This window comes from Haliotis asinina, chromosome 7, assembly GCF_037392515.1.
Source record: "Haliotis asinina isolate JCU_RB_2024 chromosome 7, JCU_Hal_asi_v2, whole genome shotgun sequence".
NCBI lineage: Eukaryota > Metazoa > Mollusca > Gastropoda > Lepetellida > Haliotidae > Haliotis > Haliotis asinina.
In genome coordinates this window covers 56,173,358-56,186,591 of record NC_090286.1, presented here as the reverse complement: position 1 = coordinate 56,186,591, position 13,234 = coordinate 56,173,358, and positions in this window count along the sequence as shown.

Below are 13,234 nucleotides of genomic sequence, written 5' to 3'. Positions count from 1 at the left end.
CCTCGATATTTAATCATACGGAAGCGCTGAAGGGACATGAGTATGAGAATTTTTGTTAATATATATTTCGTGCGCACGAGATACTATAGCGTGCGCATGATATAATATAGCGTGCACACGATTTACGAAAGCGTGCGCACGTTATACGAAAACGTGCGCACGATATAATATAGCGTGCGCACGATATACCAAAGCGTGCGCACGATATGATAAAGCGTGCGCACGATATAATAAAGCGTGTGCACTATCTAACATAGCGTGCGCACAAAATGAAAGGAGACACGTATTTTTAAATGTTAAATCGTGCGCACGAGATACTATAGCGTGCGCACGGTATAGTATAGTGTGCGCACGATTTAACATAGCGTGCGCACGATATGATATAGTGTGCGCACGCTTTAACAAAGCGTGTGCACGATATAGCATATTGTGCGCTCGATTTAGCAAATCTTGCAACACTGACATGGTTTCAAATGGCTTTGACACGACACGAGGCATCAGTATTTCGTGCGCACAATTTAGTATATCGTGCGCACGCTATAGTATCTCGTGCGCACGATATATGATTTAAAAAATCTTCTCCCGTCATATCGTGTGCACGCTATATTATAACGTGCGCACGCTTTCGTATATCGTGCGCACGCTATATTATATCGTGCGCACATTTTAGTATCTCGTGCGCACGAAATATATATTAAAAAAATTCTCATACTCATGTCCCTTCAGCGCTTCCGTATAATCACGTTATGTGAAAATATGATGTCTACAGGCACGTAGCAAGCCATTTGTTTCAGTCCGCAAGATCGCAAAGCTTCATCTTTAGATAGTTGTGAGTGTTGGCCCAGCTGTCAAAGTAAACATCACACGTAAATTTTGGTAGCTATTGTACCTACCTTGGTTTATTATCTATGATAATAAAAACACACAGTTGATTTATTTGAATTCGTAAACTAAAACAATGACTTTGGTATTGGTATTGGTATAGAAATCTGAAAATTTTCTTTCGTAAGAAAAAAACGATTAAACCTATTTACCCAACTACACAGCAAATGCCTGTATGTATTTCTTATGTAACTAAGTTCCGATGGTATCCTCAAAACAGTTTCGGCCGATAAGTGTTTTCAGGCTGCATGCGACGCAGAGATTACATCTTCCTTGCTGTTTGATGGTGTAAACCTACACGTGTTATTTGTCATCATTCTCTTGATGGTCAGTTAATGAATTTATAACAGGTATAATTAGTGGTAACACCACTCAGGTTACTCAACAAAGGTTCCCATTTGGCATTTCTCCTGTCTGGAGTAAATACTCAACATTATAAATTAAGGTGGCAAGTGTATTGAATATTATGAAATGTGTGCATGTAAGTGATGCAAGAGGGTTGATCAGCTGAGTTACCCAAACAAGCATCGATCAAAAGGATTAACCGATAACACACTGACTGATTAATTACTTCTGTCTACTACAGCGGATTTGTCAAAGGGCAGTGTGCGTAGATGCACTGATCTATACTAATTACATCCTGTCGTAAAGTGCGAGTGTAAAACAACATCTTGGGTGACCAATGAGAGGTTTATAAGGTTTTCACCAATGTGGAAGACGTGAAACGATATGTTCGCAAATTAAACTGTTATAAGAAACACGACATAGAGCAGGATTATTTACCAGCTGCAAATGAATGGAATATCGTTTTTTTCATGTGGATGTGGATGGATACATTCCTGAACAAAGTAGTAGCCTGACATTGTTGCTATAAAATTACTCTGTTTTAAATTCATTATTTGCATTTTTTTTTAAAATTTATTTGTTGTATTATTCAGCAGAATCTATATGACAGAAAACACACTAGATCGCGTATGTGTGTGAAATAGGATCCACATTGGCAGTCTATACAATGTTTAAATGTTACAGCCATATTAGAAATTTACTATAAGTATAAGCAGACCGTGTGTTGTTTTATTTTCAAAATCATACAAATATGACAATAAACTAAGTAGGGTTATGAGACGTACATTGGCTTTGTTATTTTTACCATTTCTACCACTGGCAGATGATTAACCTTCAAAGTGTTTCATTTGTTTTCATAATACATTTGTAATGAAGTTAAAATGACTTCACTTTAGTTGATCTGTCTATAATTAACTCTCATTTGCGCATGTGGACTGCGCAGCAGAGGTCACGAACTAGTCACGAATTCTGGGATATCATCCGGGTACTAATTGGAGAAAAATAATAACAAAAGTTTACACCAGTCCACGGAAATTGCTCCGCATCAGTGCCCCTTTAACAACCATTCACTAGATTCTTTTCACATTTGAAACCTAGCTTCATCATAGTAATTATATATATAATGGACAGGTCTCATTTAGGTTTGGTGACCTTTACCTTCACTTCGAGGTCACAAGGGGAATTTAAAGGTCACATGCAACCAAAAAATCAAACATAATTAAAACACATTTTTCACTTATTCATGTCACATAATATACATTGCTGCTTTTAAAAAACAAATATACACAATTATAAGCATACTATAGCGATTCAAAAGTGCAATATTTTGTACTTGGGCTTACTTCCCCCGAGACGAAGCCCTCGGGAGACCGAACCCAGTCATAGCGGGTGGATATGCACTCAAGTGTAACGACGGCTTCCGATTGGCTGTTTCATTTGCTGATATGCTGAGGGTTCATTGTGTGTACAGAAAGATGTTGTGTGTACAGATCTGTTTGATGGGCATTTTAGAAGTATAGCTAGTCACAAGAAAGTAAGATTCTTTATGGATAACAACTTCTTTTTGTGTACTTGATGCGTCATTTCAATATGGATTCATATACTGTTGTCAAACAAAATCATATACACGAAAAGAAGTTGTTATCCATGAAGAATGTATATAGAGATGTTGGATTTGGAAAATGCATGTTCTCTGAATTTGAGCTCGATCCAATAAAAATCATGTCAGTAGAGATGGTAAACTACTGCATGGCTGGAATCTATCATTCAAGTACAAAGCAGGACTTGAAACTGACAAGAGTTTGAACCAGTTTCCGTCAGATCCAGTCATCCGAAAAAAATGAATGTAGTTTGTTTGCAACCCACAGACATAAAAAATGCCATGTGTATCACACTTGCCTAATTACATAATGTGGCAGACATGGGACTCGGGTGCACGAGTCATAAATCAACTTATTTTCTTTATGTCGTATAGTCTGATAGGTGTTAAGTTCAAATTGCACCTTCATTAAATTGGTTAATGACTGAAGCTGTGTATTGCATGTTGTCTTTAGCAGACAGGCAGGTAGACATACAGGTGTGAATAAACCAGACACTGAGCTTTCTCTGTGACAGAGACTGCTTACCACAATCAACAAGTTGTTTTACGTAACGAGTAGATTATTTAGTTGTTTGTGTACATAACCAAGATTAGACTACTGCTCACGACCTCAGACGCTGGGCATGCATACTGTTTCAAGCTCCGCGAACCTATTCACTGCGCATGCGTTATGGACGCAGCGCAGCACAGGTGTTGAAACCAGTTTTCCCCCCAGCGCTGGGGGGAATTTAGTGAAACGTTTGAACTCCGATTTCGCGGGCTTTTTTTTCATCGCGTTTTTTTCAACTTTATAGGTTGAATTGGCATTTTTTATGATTTGTTTCGGTAAGTACATACCGAAAGGTACCAGAATCTGCAAAGTTGTGTTTTACGTTGCATGTGACCTTTAACCTTTTACACTTGTCAGCGAGATATATCAAGAACCATTCCCTGAAGTTTCATCACCAAGCTTTATTCTAGGGAAAGTGCAGGTTCCAGTCGAATTTTGTGACCTTCACATAAGTTCCAAGGTCATGGCGACACTTTGAACTTATGCAGCACTGCACGAAGATTTCTGCATGCTAAACTGCACCTTTAGCTTGTCAGCGACACACCTCAAGAACCATTCTTTGGATTTTCTAAGTTAGCTGTGTTTGGGGCATATTTACCAAGAAACTATTTCAAATATGAACTTTTCAATATATGAAACATATTTATGCCCCCCACATTCCTGAACCATATAAAGGTATTGGACATAATTTTATGATATAATATTTTACAAACTGTTGAGAATGATAAGAATTCTACCATAACTTCAGTGAATATACTGGATTGTGAGTGGTTAATCAGAGCAGGGAGCCTATATAGTGGGGGAGAAGAAACTCCTCGAAAAGCCGCTGAACGTATGTCTCGGGTTGTTACGTAACCAGTGTAGCCAATATGGCGGCAGCGTAGTATTTAAGACTGAGCCCGCTTTATTTTCAACAGCTGATTCAATTCGCTGAGTGTTATAACAACTGAAATCCAACACGTACAAGATGGGTTAACGATTTTGTAACTTCAGTCTAAGTCAAATAATTGGTATTAGTGTCCGTAATAGGACAGCGGATTTGTAGTCAAGTTTCAAGTCGGTAAGTTATAGTTCACTGGCTTCTATTCTCGATTCACCGCAAAGATAGACTAAATTGTGCCGATAAAAAACTTCTTTCACACATTCGTTTAATTTTTAGAAGGAGAAAATACCTTTAGTTGAAATGTATTCGCAAGTAATAGTGACAGTTTTGTGACTTAAAAAAAATGTTAGGTGTAACCAGGGATACTCTATAGAACTCTCTATATAGGCTCCCTGGTGTAACTGAGGTGTGTGAATATATGACATTTCGCCGATCCGCCATTAAAATGCTATACGACGTTGTTTGAGTATTAGTTATTTCCTCAACAACATTTTTCACATACACCTTTAATTCATATGAGGGGAATACACTATCAGGTGAAATGTGTTTGCAAGTAATAGTGATAGTTCCATAATCTAAAACAAAATGTTAGGGTGCATTTGAGGCCTGTGAAAAATATGACATATTGCCGATCTGATCTGATTCGCCATTGATACTTGAGGATCAGAGTTAAATAACTTCTTTCTTTCTTGTTGATCTTATTATTTGACAAAACTGGAAAGGTGTTTTAGAACGCTTTGTGGCAGTTTTACACTTTATTTTTGAGGGCAGTGTGGCAGTGGCAGTTAACATTTTGTTAATGTCCAAACCATTCCCCACAAGCAGTAAGATATCTGAATTAATTATTGATGTAAACAAAAATGTCTCAAAGTAGATTTTTTTAAAGGACAGCTGATGTTAACACTTGTTCTCGCGATATTTTTGCGTTCCTTAACATGTTTTGGGAGGGAATGCCGCGGTGTATCATTTATTCTTTCATTCGTTCACATATGTACTTCTTTCATTTGTTCTTTTTCTTTATTTCTTTCATTCATTCACACAATTCTTGCACTTAATTCTTACTCAAATTCATTCATTCATTCATTCATTCATTGAAAAATTCCGACTGATACAAAAAACTGGCTAAAGTTCTGTTAAACACAGAATTTGCACTGGGAACGAGCCAAATCACTGTGTGCGTTGGAGCATGACGAGGCACACGTTAATTAGTACAAATGGTAAAGAAAGCAAGCAAGTGACCTATCCCTGTTGTAGAGTATCCCTGATCAGAGGTATATAATCACGTTATATACCTCTGATCTTCCAACACATGTGTTTGTTTGTATTTGTTATCTTAATAATGCGGTTATGGTAGAATGGACATAACCGTACTGTGTTTGAAAATCAGATGTATATATGGGAAATTAATAGCTCTAAATATATTATTTAAATTAGGAGATAAACATACTGTGTTGGGGAATCAGATGTATCGTCACTTTCTTCAAAGTTCTCTAGGACCCGAAATTATAGAAAGAACATGGTCGATTGTTTTCTCCAAAGTTGTAGATGGTGTATCATGTATTCATGCATTCACTCACATACGTACTTCTTTCTTTTATTCTTTTTCTTTATTTCTCTCATTCATTCAAAAATAATTCTTGCTCTTAATTCTTTGTATAATTCATTCATTCATTCATTCATTCATTCATTCATTCATTCATTCATTCATCCATTCATTCATTCATTGTAAAATTCCGGCTGATACAGTAAACTGGCTGAAGTACTGTTAAAGGCAGCCAAAATTGAAACGCTGGAAACGAACCAAGTCCATGTGTGCGTTGGAGCATGACGAAGCACATGTCAATTAGTACAAATGATAAAGAAAGCAATTGGTGACATGTGACGTCCTGGACAGCAGGTGAGAGTATTCTGAGTTCTTTCCTTAATTTCCCAATTGGGGCTATTTAATTAACCCTTATTTGTTCTCATATATACGTTTTCACTGGCGAATGTCAGAGGGATTGACAAGGCATAGTTCAATACAGTTCAAAGCTCTCACAACATTGTTTATTAATGTGTCCCACAATAGTCTTTATGTCACTGACGTTCGGTCACTCTTTCACAAATATATGAATGTGTTACTATTTGTAGAATACCTAAATTCAAAAGAGTTTCAAGATGTAGTATTCTAAGTGCACATGTTGCTGGAAGTAAAGCTCTGCGTTCAGGACCCGTGAAGACCAGGAGTAGAACGGACTTTCAGGAGTCCATGCTTGCCATAAAAAAGCGACTATGCTTGTAAGAGGCGACTAACGTGGTGGGGTGGTCAGGCTTGCTGACTTGATTGACACATGTCATCGGTTCCCATTTGCGCAGATCGATAGTCATGTTGTTGATCACTGGATTGTCTGGACCAGACTCGATTATTTACAGATCGCCGCCATATAGCTGGAATGTTGCTGAGTGCGGCGTAAATCTAAACTCACTCACTAAATTAAATTGAATTATGTGTCATTATGCTTTCATCTATTTTTAACCATATGTTTGCAAAATGAAGAAAACATTTTCATCCACGGGCGGGATTAGTAGAATTAGAAGCAGAACGATTTCATAATTTGTGTCTTGATATTCATAAACACACTTTCATTCATTTACAACTTCCAAAACACTGAGAGAGAAAACATATATACTGAGTGCAAGTACATATGTTTGTAAAAAATAGAGGAATTAATTCAAAATGAGTTGAATTTTCTGCCATGATACTTATAAATATAGTCTCATTCATTTACAAGCTCCAAAACATGGGAAACGATGCATTTTTGAGTAAAAGTAAATATTCTCACACATGACTCAAATTGTTTTTCGCCCATGGCCGAGATTTAAAAAATCGCTCTAAATTAGCAAAATGAGTCTAGATACTCATAAAGGTACTTTCACTCAGTTACATCCTCCAAAACAGTGGAAAAGATGTATGTTGAGTAAATGTAAAGCCTCCATGGGCCAAAATGTTTTTCACCCATGGACGAGATTTTTTAATATCACTCTCAGATAGCGGATTTCTCAGAATTTATTTAAATTAGCATAGTTAAGTCAAAATGAGCTGAATTTCATGTCATGACTTTCATTAATATACGTCCATTGATTTACAACTTGCGAAACGTGGGAAAAGACGTATTTTGAGTGAAAGTAAATATTCTCGTCCATGGGCCAAAATGTTTTTCACCCATGAGCGAGATTTTAAACAGCTGTAAATCAGCAGAATTAAGTCAAAATGAACTGAATTTCATGTCATGACATTCATTAATATACTTTCATTCATTTACAAACTGCAAATCGTTCTGAATTAGCTCATAAATATGCTTTCATTCATTTACATCCTCCAAAACACGTGAAAACATGTATTTGGAGTAAAAAATGAAATATTGTTGTCCATGGGGCAAAATGTTTCTTGCCCATGGCCGAAATGTTTCAAAACCGCTCTCAGTTTATCGGAATTTAGTACAAATGAGTTGAATTTCGAGACATTATACATATGAACGTACTTTCATCCATTTTCAACCTCCCAAACATGGAGAAACATGTATTTTGAGTAAACGGAAATATTCTCGTCCATGGGCCAAAATGTTTTACACCCATAGGTTGACTCAACCTTGGGAATGGCGACCCAGAGAAGGAAATATTACTGCTGTGTGCCTTTGTGTCGGAGTCAGGCCCGTAATGAGTATACGGTATCGTTTCACCATATTCCCATGGATAAGAGACCCCTGAAAATTATTATCATTACACACACGCCCACATATCCAGGAGACACACACATAAAAAAACCGTAAATATTTACTTTCACCCATACCAACCAGTTCTTCGGGGATACAGAAAACATTACAGGACAATCAACAACTGAAATATGTTTATTGTTTATACAGTCATTTCAGATGCTGCTGATGAAGAGACAGAGAGCATGTCACCAGTTGAGGAACCTCCCACAATCCACTACAGCTACCAGGTACTGTACGAATGACAGATCATATTGAGTTAATTGTTCAGTGCATTTAAGACAACTGAACTTTGACCTATTTGCTGTGTTTGCATGTAAGAATACTGATTGCCCATACAGTCTAAACTATGAAATGATGTTAGTTTATATTCCTTGATATGTATTTGTAATTCCAGAGATGTATTTATTGTTGTGCACGTGGTCAGAGAAATAATAGTGATGCTGTACAGTGTTTATATTAGAGTGAGGCAGAAAGTGACGCAGCAGCCACTAACCCCCAGTCCTGAACAGAACAACCCCATCAAAAATTACATAAAGAAGAGAAGCAAATCAAAGAAAAGGATGGCAAGATAGAGGAAATAACAGAAACGTAAACTTGAAACGTTTGGAGTTTGTAAATTCATGTATGATGATAATAACTGATAGAACATTTTACAGTATTCCATCATTTCAAATATTGATTAGCTACAACTGTGTCATTTGTTGAATATTTTTCAGGTGTTGTGAAATACCCTGTCCAGTCAGCACAACAACTGAATGCAATGTATGTAAATAAATTTGTTTCTGATGAAAAAGATTACACATAGATACATGGATGGTTTTAGCTGCCTAACAGAAAAGTCTTTGATGATTTGCTGCTATTTAATCAATAATTGATGAAAAAGAATGTATTTCATCCTGTTTAAGAAGAGTTGGTTAGGACTATGAAAAAATTAGAGATTATCATAATGTGTGGGGGGTGGGGGGTGGAGGAGGAGAAACTATGTTAAATTTTGAACTGATCAACCCATTGCCATTTTTGTTATCATGTCAAACTAACGTACTTAAGTCTATCAATATAAATACTACCCAACGTATTTGCTATTTGCAATTTTTATCCTGTGAAAATTGCATTGTTAATTCAGAATTACAGTTTGAAGCTACTGTAAATGTGTCTATTGTTATTAGGTTTTTAAGACACCATTCCAAAACAAAATTTAATTAACTTCATTCCAGGTGTGGCTTATTTATTTGGGTTACTTGTTTGCTGTAGTGTGAATCCTGATATGTTCTCCTTAAAACGGTTTTCAGATAAATCAATTTTGACAGTTGCCTCAACTATTCCTCGTGCAAGTTCATTCAGGTTAAATACTTATTCACCTCCAATTGAATAACCTCCAGTCATGAAGAACTTGAAAAAATAATCCAGTTTCGTCTTGCACTTTGTACGCCACTCATGATGATTGAGATAAATAACTGCTCTGCACCGTCTTTGTACAGACTGGACAAGAAAACCTTCAAATGGTAACCTAGGAGATGCCTGTGTAAATTACGAGATTTAGTGAGGACGCGAGATGATTGAGGTGTAAACCTGAGCTTCACGATGCCCACACCTCTGTCTTGCTTCTAATAGAGATAGGTACTAGTATCACAAATACGCTATTCTCATCTCCAGTATATGACATGTCATATCAACGGTCCTTGTCATGTCTAAACATGTCTGAAACTGAAGTCCCAATGACGCGGGATGTGTTGTACAGTTTCGACGTGTGTGACAAGACGATGACACCAGTGAGCAACCCTGATGTAGTTGTCCTGTTCTTAGATGGAAAATCTTGGACGGCCGATCCTTGGGTGATCATGGGCGGAATTGGTGTGCAGGAAACGATCGCAAAGGCGATATATGGTGCTCTGGTGAACGCTGAAATGTCAGGCAACTGCGACTACCCAGCTTCTAGGCGACCTACAGCAATGTTTCGATTCGCGTCTCTCAGTCGTGGCAGGATGATTTCTTCTTGACAGGGCACAAACGAATGACAAAATTAAACACAACATTTGTCTTTCTAGAGTTGTCAATACCGCATTCATCAAACGCTTCTAAGACAAGGAAAAGTTAAAACTTCCGTTTAGGCACTGAAGCTTTTCATAATTCCACAAAGATGACGTTTTAGAGAGAAGTAGTAGATTTGTATTATCTTTGAAAACTACATAATATTCTTAAAATCACCCGTGCGTTTGAAGAGCTTATGTTCGAAAAATATGTTCTCTTTTCAGTTCTTTTAGGATTTGGAATAACCGTTTGTGAAATATAATCATCAAATTCCCTTGTCTCGAAATATACCACGGTCAAATGTGGAGTGTCAAGCTGACTGCTCCGTTCTCGTGATTCCTCAGCTTTCCACGGAACTTTTCTCCACCATATGCAGAATCTCGAACGTCGACCTGATCGAGCTGCTTCAATCTTCTCTATAATCTTGAATGTCCATGGCTGCCGCGTTTGGTTAGCAGTGATAGGTGTTGCATTTCAAGAGAACAATATTTGCTGGTTATGTTCAACACTGACCTGGTGATTTTCTTAAGGTAAGATCCTGTAGAAAAAGCTATTGCTAGGGTAACCGTCCTGAAGTACATGTTTTCGCCGAAGACGCCAAAGCATTGAGAATTGGCAGACGACTCGTCCAAACGTTGAAAAGCACAGACGTGAAGTGGCAATAAAAATATAACAGATAGGTGACGCGCAAATGAAAAGCAATTTCCCATTTGGACTTGTTCCATATCTTCAAGGGCTAAAATCGAAGTGTTGACACAGCCCAACATTTCATGAACTCCTCATCGCATCATTAACACATTGCTAGTGGAGGTTAGTATTATATATTCAAATTTGGCAGAGGCCTTATGTGAATATAGAAAGGGAAAACTGTTAATTAATCTGGTGTGAATTAAATACCTAGTTCTCATGGTATATTGATCAATAAGAATCTCGCGTATTGGAGGGAATATTATCGGGGGATTATAGGTAACTGCAATGGGAATTCTTGTATTTGTCCTTCTTCTATACAACTTCTAAAATGCCTTTCAAAGAAGAGGCTATGTGAATTTGGATATTACCATTATGTAGTTAGATATTCAGTTGTATCATCAACGAAACACCTAAATTCACAAAGTGTATTGGAATCGTTGACCCAAAATGGCCTTCCGCGTTTGGTAGGGGAGGTACCCGCATTAGAATAAGTGAGTTTAGTTTTACACCGCACTCAGCAATATTCCGCTATATGGCGGCGGTCTTAAATAATCGAGTCTGGACCAGACAATCCAGTGATCAACAGCATGGACATTGATGTATTTAATTCGAATACGATGATTTGTGTCAAACAAGTCAGCGAGCCTGACCTCTCGCACCTGTTATTGGCTTTTTACGACAAGCATGGGACACTGAAGACCAATTCAAACCTAGATCTTCACGAGACAAGACCATGAAAGCAACATACAAAAGTGGAATTAGTCAGCGAATATTGTAATCGGATGAGGATTTGTTTAGTTCTCCGTGTGTTTATGCCAAAATAGCATTCATTGCCGTTTTTATTTTATTTGTAAGAGTTCATTTATGTGACAGGTTGAGTTGAGTAATTGTACATAAAATTCATACAATTAGAATTATGTATGCAATGATCTGTACGTTTGTGAAAAATAACCCAACTGAACAACCGGCCACGATGAACAGTAAGGATATGCTGCGGACTTTATTCTGCTCCAGTATGACATTTTCGTGATTACAAAAAGCCCAAGGATTAAGTCTATTCCTAAGGCTGAATACGAAAAAGTTCAATGTTTCTCGGGCATCGTGTGCGTCACGTTTATTTGTGCGCTTGACAAATTTTGCTGCCATTAAAAAATATATTTTGGACTTGGCGGCGTCCCTATCATCCATTTGTCCAAGAATGAGAGCGTCTGTAAGAAAATGTGTGACTGAATCTACGGCTCACTAACATGTGCTAAACTTTCCGAACTGTATTTTTGAGAGAAAATTATAAATGTGTTCCTCCCTCGTCACCTTTTTTCTATCAAGAATTAGAAACAAAGTCCTGCCGCAATTGTCGCTTTTCAGAGAAGTGTGCCCGAGAAACATTTTATTTTTTATGCAGCCTAACAGTAATAGAGAAGACTTTCAGCCTTGGCTAATAACACCCATCCATACCGAAACCTGAGTCTCCTTAACCTATTCAAGCAATGACCTACTTTTCAGTCGATCCGAAGTTTCTTGTGTAAAAGTGAAAATAAACACCACAAACTCAGGTTACACTAAATTCCAATTCCTTGTTTCATAAGAAAATGGTAAGGATTTTAATTTTAAATCTTAATATCACCGTATTTGTATATTTTATGTCGAGGTTTAAGCAGCAAACCTTAACTGAGAAATCACAGACTGTCTCTGTTTGATGAGGTCGTAAAATGATTCACAATGCATCTGGCTCACTGGTTACACCTGTTATGTGTTTTTGCGCTTATTCGATGTAATTCTCCAACGCACAATGGAATTCTGATAATATCAGTTCCGTGCCAGACCTCCAAAGGTTTCCAGTGGCAGAGACTCGTAGTGAGAATTGAACGATATCCAGGTTTCCGTCTGTCAGAGCTCGCTGTGCGAGATAGCACGCTGTGCGAGAGAGCACACTGTGCGACTTGTTTGCAGGCATAAGACGGAGCGTAGTGTTGCAATATACAAGTCCTTTGACGTATCAGATCGTACTGATTAATACGTATGTATTCCGCTAAATGAATTAATCAAAATATTTTGGGCTGATTATCGCACTAAGGTGCGCAGGAGGACGGAACCCAATAAATACGAAACGGGACTGTTCCTTAACCAATGTTTTGACTTGGTTTGTTTGTTGGAACACTGTAATCAGTGACATCCACTGGGGAAGGCCAAGAATGTCACACAGTCATATGCTCCATGGGGACTGCGACAAGTCAGTATTTTAATCGATTCCCCGAAGTTTATAAACAACCGTCACAGCAGCGTGAGTGTGGGTAAGTGAGTTCAATCGGACGCCGCTTTAGCAATTATCCAGCAAGATTACGGCGGGAGACACCGGAAATGGGTTCCACACACCGTACTCATCTCCGGAATCGAACTCAGGTCTTCAGTGATACGAGCGAACGCTTTTACCACTAGGCTATCCATCCGTCCCAGCAAGTATCCAGCCCATCAGCAATATGACGTCAAATAGGTTGAACTGT